This window comes from Plectropomus leopardus, chromosome 21, assembly GCF_026936395.1.
Source record: "Plectropomus leopardus strain MGB_pleo_1.0 chromosome 21, ASM2693639v1, whole genome shotgun sequence".
Lineage (NCBI taxonomy): Eukaryota > Metazoa > Chordata > Actinopteri > Perciformes > Serranidae > Plectropomus > Plectropomus leopardus.
In genome coordinates this window covers 7,889,469-7,898,532 of record NC_142196.1, presented here as the reverse complement: position 1 = coordinate 7,898,532, position 9,064 = coordinate 7,889,469, and positions in this window count along the sequence as shown.

Sequence of the window (9,064 nt, the reverse complement as noted above, 5' to 3'; positions counted from 1 at the left end):
CTCTCATGTCCCTTTTTCATCTTATTTAACACAAATCTGTCACGACCTTTTGTTCCGTTCAGTGGGATATATATCTATATATATATATATATATAATTTTGAAAATCCCACATCATTCATCTGGATATATATCTGGTAGCTTGTAATGAAGTCGATTGCTAATGAAAGGGGAACCATAAGGTGTGTGAATATTTGTACTAAGTGTGAACTGAAACTTTATTAGACCCATGGCTTATGTGACACTTACTTTTACACTTTGCCTGAAAATGAAATAGCCTTATATCTTTTGATACTTGTATAATTGACTGAAAAAGTCCAAGTTTAGTATGTCATAAAAATCTTTTAGTATGGTATCTCATTAAAAAGGAATACTGTGTTATGTTAGAAAAAAAGGCAAGGTGTACTATGTCATAAAAAAGTCATAGTACAATAGTAAAATGTAGTATACAAAAAATGCCATAGTACAGTATGTCAGATGAAAGTTAAATTAGCGATGGCATTCCTGTTTGCCATTTACAGAAACTATCACAGAATCAGTCATCAACCAGGTAAGGTATTACCTACTCCATTATTGTCACTACATGACCATAAGACAACACTAACCTTGCAATTCAAAGATTTTTAAGTCCCAAATCTCTGGTAAGCCATACATATAACTGGTGGTGATGGTAAAAATGTATTATTATTTGCCATGCATTTTCCCCATGACTAACTTTCTACATTTTGCTCAGGAGTCTGCTGTTTCCTCATAAGGTAAGGAATATGTGCAACACATTTAAACTGATGCACAATTTTCTTTCTTTTTTGGAGGGAAAGCTTTACATCATCACTGCTCCATGTTTGGTTAATCTCTTCTGCTGTCATTTGTTTAATTTCGTACTCCATTTTCTCTGGGTGTACCCAACTCACTACATGGTCTAAAGTGACATCACTCCCTGTTAATTTTCTAAGCTGAGATCTCTCAAGTCATTGGTCCTCAACCATTCCTTTGCAGAGGTTACATGATTTTACCATTGCCTCGTCTAATAATTTATTGCAGTGTTCTAAAATGACTTGCATCATAGTTTAATATGACTTCATGCAAGCATAAACATAACCTGTATATTGTCCATACATTTCTGAATGTCTAATTTTACTAGGAAACTGCTGTTTCTCGTAAGGTAAGGAATATGTGTATGCATATTTAGGCATGACATAGATATAAAAGTATACTCACAATTCTGTCTTTCCTAAACATGACATTGCCCCCTGCTAAACATACACACCATGATGGGGTTGTATCACCAAAGAACCTTCCACCGTTTACCTTTATGGTGCACTTTGTTATAAATTATTGTTGACTCTAAAACACGTCTCTCCTGATTGAAATGAAGCTTAGCTGAAGTTCAGTCGTTCATTTCACTCATAAATAACTCTGCCTCAATCAGCTTCTATTCAATTAGATGAGCACTGGCATCACTTAATCCAACCAGATTTTGTCACAATCTCCCTATAAACCTATCAAATTGTTGCTGACAAGTTGAAAACCATTCTGCTCTCTGCTGCTGTCAATTGTAATTTCAGAATGAACAGATGTGACCCTCCTCCATCCGATTCACCTCAAGTTTCCAGCACATAGACTGCCCAGTCCTGCAACTCATCCTGTTATCCTCATCCCTCAGTCATCCTTCCTCGAACCTCCACCACCAGTGTCTGAACTCCATCAAAGGTAATCTTCCTGAAATATCCATGGCATCTCTTCTTCCTAAACATACAAGTCACATTGGGGTATAATCCCCAAAATAATTTTCATCATTCATCTGTATTGGGCACTTTGCAGTAACTCATTGTTGATTCTAAAAAACTGTGTAGCTCCTGATAGAAAGAACAAAGGATGTCGTCTGAAATAGTACAAAATAGTCATACTTTAGTATGCTGTTAACAATAGCATAAAATAGCGTGCAAAGACACGCCATAGCATAGAATGGTGCAAAAACAGCCCCAAACACCATAATAATGCATGTTGAAAAAATGACTGAAAAGGCAAGGCTATAGTATGGCAAAAATTTCAAAAAATGACATGTCCTAAAAACAGCTGAAAACACCTCAAAACTGCATAAAATAGCATGCAAAGACATGCCATAGCATAGAAAGGTGCAAAAACAGCCCAAAACACCATAATAATGCATGTTGAAAAAATGACCGAAAAGGCAAGGCTATAGTATGGCAAAAATTTCAAAATATGACATGTCCTAAAAACAGCTGAAAACACCTCAAAACTGCATAAGATAGCGTGCAAAGACATGCCATAGCATAGAATGGTGCAAAAACAGCCCAAAACACCATAATAATGCATGTTGAAAAAATGACCGAAAAGGCAAGGCTATAGTATGGCAAAAATTTCAAAAAATGACATGTCCTAAAAACAGCTGAAAACACCTCAAAACTGCATAAAATAACATGCAAAGACATGCCATAGCATAGAAAGGTGCAAAAACAGCCCAAAACACCATAATAATGCATGTTGAAAAAATGACCGAAAAGGCAAGGCTATAGTATGGCAAAAATTTCAAAATATGACATGTCCTAAAAACAGCTGAAAACACCTCAAAACAGCATAAAATAGCGTGCAAAGACACGCCATAGCATAGAAAGGTGCAAAAACAGCCCAAAACACCATAATAATGCATGTTGAAAAAATGACCGAAAAGGCAAGGCTATAGTATGGCAAAAATTTCAAAAAATGACATGTCCTAAAAACAGCTGAAAACACCTCAAAACTGCATAAAATAGCGTGCAAAGACACGCCATAGCATAGAAAGGTGCAAAAACAGCCCAAAACACCATAATAATGCATGTTGAAAAATGACCGAAAAAGGCAAGGCTATAGTATGGCAAAAATTTCAAAAATGACATGTCCTAAAACAGCTGAAAACACCTGAAAACAGCATAAAATAGCGTGCAAAGACACGCCATAGCATAGAAAGGTGCAAAACAGCCCAAAACACCATAATAATGCATGTTGAAAAATGACCGAAAAAGGCAAGGCTATAGTATGGCAAAATTTCAAAAATGACATGTCCTAAAAACAGCTGAAAACACCTCAAAACAGCATAAAATAGCTTGCAAAGACACGCCATAGCATAGAAAGGTGCAAAAACAGCCCAAAACACCATAATAATGCATGTTGAAAAATGACCAAAAGGCAAGGCTATAGTATGGCAAAAATTTCAAAAATGACATGTCCTAAAACAGCTGAAAACACCTCAAAACAGCATAAAATAGTGTGCAAAGACACGCCATAGCATAGAAAGGTGCAAAAACAGCCCAAAACACCATAATAATGCATGTTGAAAAATGACTGAAAAAAGGAAAGGCTATAGTATGGAAAAAATTTCAAAAATGACATGTCCTAAAAACAGCTGAAAACACCTCAAAACAGCATAAAATAGCGTGCAAAGACACGCCATAGCATAGAATGGTGCAAAAACAGCCCAAAACACCATAATAATGCATGTTGAAAAAATGACCGAAAAGGCAAGGCTATAGTATGGCAAAAATGTTCAAAAATGACGTGTCCTAAAACAGCTGAAAACACCTCAAAACAAGCATAAAATAGCGTGCAAAGACACGCCATAGCATAGAAAAGGTGCAAAACAGCCCAAAACACCATAATAATGCATGTTGAAAAATGACCGAAAAAAGGCAAGGCTATAGTATGGCAAAAATTTCAAAAATGACATGTCCTAAAAACAGCTGAAAACACCTCAAAACAGCATAAAATAGCTTGCAAAGACACGCCATAGCATAGAATGGTGCAAAAACAGCCCAAAACACCATAATAATGCATGTTGAAAAATGACCGAAAAAAGGCAAGGCTATAGTATGGCAAAAATTTCAAAATATGACATGTCCTAAAAACAGCTGAAAACACCTCAAAACTGCATAAAATAAGCGTGCAAAGACATGCCATAGCATAGAAAGGTGCAAAACAGCCAAAAACAACAAAATAATGAATGTTGAAAAAATGACCGAAAAAAAGGCAAGGCTATAGTATGGCAAAAATTTCAAAAAATGACATGTCCTAAAAACAGCTGAAAACACCTCAAAACAGCATAAAATAGCGTGCAAAGACACGCCATAGCATAGAATGGTGCAAAAACAGCCCAAAACACCATAATAATGCATGTTGAAAAAATGACCAAAAAAGGCAAGGCTATAGTATGGCAAAATTTCAAAAATGACATGTCCTAAAAACAGCTGAAAACACCTCAAAACAGCATAAAATAGCGTGCAAAGACACGCCATAGCATAGAATGGTGCAAAACAGCCCCAAAACACCATAATAATGCATGTTGAAAAAATGACCGAAAAAAAGGCAAGGCTATAGTATGACAAAAATTTCAAAAATGACATGTCCTAAAACAGCTGAAAACACCTCAAAACAGCATAAAATAGCGTGCAAAGACACGCCATAGCATAGAAAGGTGCAAAACAGCCCAAAACACCATAATAATGCATGTTGAAAAAATGACCGAAAAGGCAAGGCTATAGTATGGCAAAAATTCAAAAATGACATGTCCTAAAACAGCTGAAAACACCTCAAAACTGCATAAAATAGCGTGCAAAGACATGCCATAGCATAGAATGGTGCAAAACAGCCCAAAACACCATAATAATGCATGTTGAAAAATGACCGAAAAAGGCAAGGCTATAGTATGGCAAAATTTCAAAAATGACATATCCAAAAAAGAGCTGAAAACACCTCAAAACAGCATAAAATAGCGTGCAAAGACATGCCATAGCATAGAAAGGTGCAAAAACAGCCCAAATCACCATAATAATGCATGTTGAAAAAATGACCAAAAAAGGCAAGGCTATAGTATGGCAAAATTTCAAAAATGACATGTCCTAAAACAGCTGAAAACACCTCAAAACAGCATAAAATAGCGTGCAAAAGACATGCCATAGCATAGAAAGGTGCAAAACAGCCCAAAACACCATAATAATGCATGTTGAAAAATGACCGAAAAGGCAAGGCTATAGTATGGCAAAAATTTCAAAAATGACATGTCCTAAAAACAGCTGAAAACACCTCAAAACAGCATAAAATAGCGTGCAAAGACACGCCATAGCATAGAATGGTGCAAAACAGCCCAAAACACCATAATAATGCATGTTGAAAAATGACCGAAAAAGGCAAGGCTATAGTATGGCAAAAATTTCAAAAATGACATGTCCTAAAACAGCTGAAAACACCTCAAAACAGCATAAAATAGCGTGCAAAGACACGCCATAGCATAGAATGGTGCAAAAACAGCCCAAAACACCATAATAATGCATGTTGAAAAATGACCGAAAAAAAGGCAAGGCTATAGTATGGCAAAAATTTCAAAAATGACATGTCCTAAAAACAGCTGAAAACACCTCAAAACAGCATAAAATAGCGTGCAAAGACACGCCATAGCATAGAAAGGTGCAAAACAGCCCAAAACACCATAATAATGCATGTTGAAAAAATGACCGAAAAGGCAAGGCTATAGTATGGCAAAATTTCAAAATATGACATGTCCTAAAACAGCTGAAAACACCTGAAAACAGCATAAAATAGCGTGCAAAGACACACCATAGCATAGAATGGTGCAAAACAGCCCAAAACACCATAATAATGCATGTTGAAAAATGACCAAAAAAAAGGCAAGGCTATAGTATGGCAAAATTTCAAAAATGACATGTCCTAAAAACAGCTGAAAACACCTGAAAACAGCATAAAATAGCGTGCAAAGACACGCCATAGCATAGAAAGGTGCAAAAACAGCCCAAAACACCATAATAATGCATGTTGAAAAATGACCGAAAAGGCAAGGCTATAGTATGGCAAAATTTCAAAATATGACATGTCCTAAAAACAGCTGAAAACACCTCAAAACAGCATAAAATAGCGTGCAAAGACACGCCATAGCATAGAAAGGTGCAAAAACAGCCCAAAACACCATAATAATGCATGTTGAAAAAATGACCGAAAAAAAGGCAAGGCAATAGTATGGCAAAATTTCAAAAAATGACATGTCCTAAAAACAGCTGAAAACACCTGAAAACAGCATAAAATAGCGTGCAAAGACACGCCATAGCATAGAATGGTGCAAAAACAGCCCAAAACACCATAATAATGCATGTTGAAAAAATGACCGAAAAAAAGGCAAGGCTATAGTATGGCAAAAATTTCAAAATGACATGTCCTAAAAACAGCTGAAAACACCTGAAAACAGCATAAAATAGCGTGCAAAGACACGCCATAGCATAGAATGGTGCAAAAACAGCCCAAAACACCATAATAATGCATGTTGAAAAAATGACCGAAAAGGCAAGGCTATAGTATGGCAGAAATATCAAAAATGACATGTCCTAAAACAGCTGAAAACACCTCAAAACAGCATAAAATAGCGTGCAAAGACACGCCATAGCATAGAATCGTGCAAAAACAGCCCAAAACACCATAATAATGCATGTTGAAAAAATGACCGAAAAGGCAAGGCTATAGTATGGCAAAAATTTCAAAATATGACATGTCCTAAAAACAGCTGAAAACACCTCAAAACTGCATAAAATAGCGTGCAAAGACATGCCATAGCATAGAAAGGTGCAAAAACAGCCCAAAACACCATAATAATGCATGTTGAAAAAATGACCGAAAAAAAAGGCAAGGCTATAGTATGGCAAAAATTTCAAAAAATGACATGTCCTAAAAACAGCTGAAAACACCTCAAAACAGCATAAAATAGCTTGCAAAGACACGCCATAGCATAGAATGGTGCAAAAACAGCCCAAAACACCATAATAATGCATGTTGAAAAATGACCGAAAAAGGCAAGGCTATAGTATGGCAAAAATTTCAAAATATGACATGTCCTAAAAACAGCTGAAAACACCTCAAAACTGCATAAAATAGCGTGCAAAGACATGCCATAGCATAGAAAGGTGCAAAAACAGCCCAAAACACCATAATAATGCATGTTGAAAAATGACCAAAAAAAGGCAAGGCTATAGTATGGCAAAAATTTCAAAAAATGACATGTCCTAAAAACAGCTGAAAACACCTCAAAACAGCATAAAATAGCGTGCAAAGACACGCCATAGCATAGAATCGTGCAAAAACAGCCCAAAACACCATAATAATGCATGTTGAAAAAATGACCGAAAAGGCAAGGCTATAGTATGGCAAAAATTTCAAAATATGACATGTCCTAAAAACAGCTGAAAACACCTCAAAACTGCATAAAATAGCGTGCAAAGACATGCCATAGCATAGAAAGGTGCAAAAACAGCCCAAAACACCATAATAATGCATGTTGAAAAAATGACCGAAAAAAAGGCAAGGCTATAGTATGGCAAAAATTTCAAAAAATGACATGTCCTAAAAACAGCTGAAAACACCTCAAAACAGCATAAAATAGCGTGCAAAGACACGCCATAGCATAGAATGGTGCAAAACAGCCCAAAACACCATAATAATGCATGTTGAAAAAATGACCGAAAAAAAGGCAAGGCTATAGTATGGCAAAAATTTCAAAAAATGACATGTCCTAAAAACAGCTGAAAACACCTCAAAACAGCATAAAATAGCGTGCAAAGACACGCCATAGCATAGAATGGTGCAAAAACAGCCCAAAACACCATAATAATGCATGTTGAAAAATGACCAAAAAAAAGGCAAGGCTATAGTATGGCAAAATTTCAAAAATGACATGTCCTAAAACAGCTGAAAACACCAGAAAACAGCATAAAATAGCGTGCAAAGACACGCCATAGAATAGAAAGGTGCAAAAACAGCCAAAAACACCATAATAATGCATGTTGAAAAAATGACCGAAAAAAAGGCAAGGCTATAGTATGGCAAAAATTTCAAAATATGACATGTCCTAAAAACAGCTGAAAACACCTCAAAACAGCATAAAATAGTGTGCAAAGACACGCCATAGCATAGAATGGTGCAAAAACAGCCCAAAACACCATAATAATGCATGTTGAAGAAATGACCGAAAAAAAGGCAAGGCTATAGTATGGCAAAAATTTCAAAAATGACATGTCCTAAAAACAGCTGAAAACACCTCAAAACAGCATAAAATAGCGTGCAAAGACACGCCATAGCATAGAATGGTGCAAAAACAGCCCAAAACACCATAATAATGCATGTTGAAAAAATGACCGAAAAAAAGGCAAGGCTATAGTATGGCAAAAATTTCAAAATATGACATGTCCTAAAAACAGCTGAAAACACCTCAAAACTGCATAAAATAGCGTGCAAAGACACGCCATAGCATAGAAAGGTGCAAAACAGCCCAAAACACCATAATAATGCATGTTGAAAAATGACCGAAAAAAGGCAAGGCTATAGTATGGCAAAAATTTCAAAAATGACATGTCCTAAAAACAGCTGAAAACACCTGAAAACAGCATAAAATAGTTTGCAAAGACACGCCATAGCATAGAATGGTGCAAAACAGCCCAAAACACCATAATAATGCATGTTGAAAAATGACCAAAAAAGGCAAGGCTATAGTATGGCAAAAATTTCAAAAAATGACATGTCCTAAAAACAGCTGAAAACACCTCAAAACAGCATAAAATAGCGTGCAAAGACACGCCATAGCATAGAATGGTGCAAAAACAGCCCAAAACACCATAATAATGCATGTTGAAAAAATGACCAAAAAGGCAAGGCTATAGTATGGCAAAAATTTCAAAAAATGACATGTCCTAAAAACAGCTGAAAACACCTGAAAACAGCATAAAATAGCGTGCAAAGACACGCCATAGCATAGAATGGTGCAAAAACAGCCCAAAACACCATAATAATGCATGTTGAAAAATGACCGAAAAAAGGCAAGGCTATAGTATGGCAAAAATTTCAAAAAATGACATGTCCTAAAAACAGCTGAAAACACCTCAAAACAGCATAAAATAGCGTGCAAAGACATGCCATAGCATAGAAAGGTGCAAAACAGCCCAAAACACCATAATAATGCATGTTGAAAAAATGACCGAAAAAAAGGCAAGGCTATAGTATGGCAAAAATTTCAAAAAA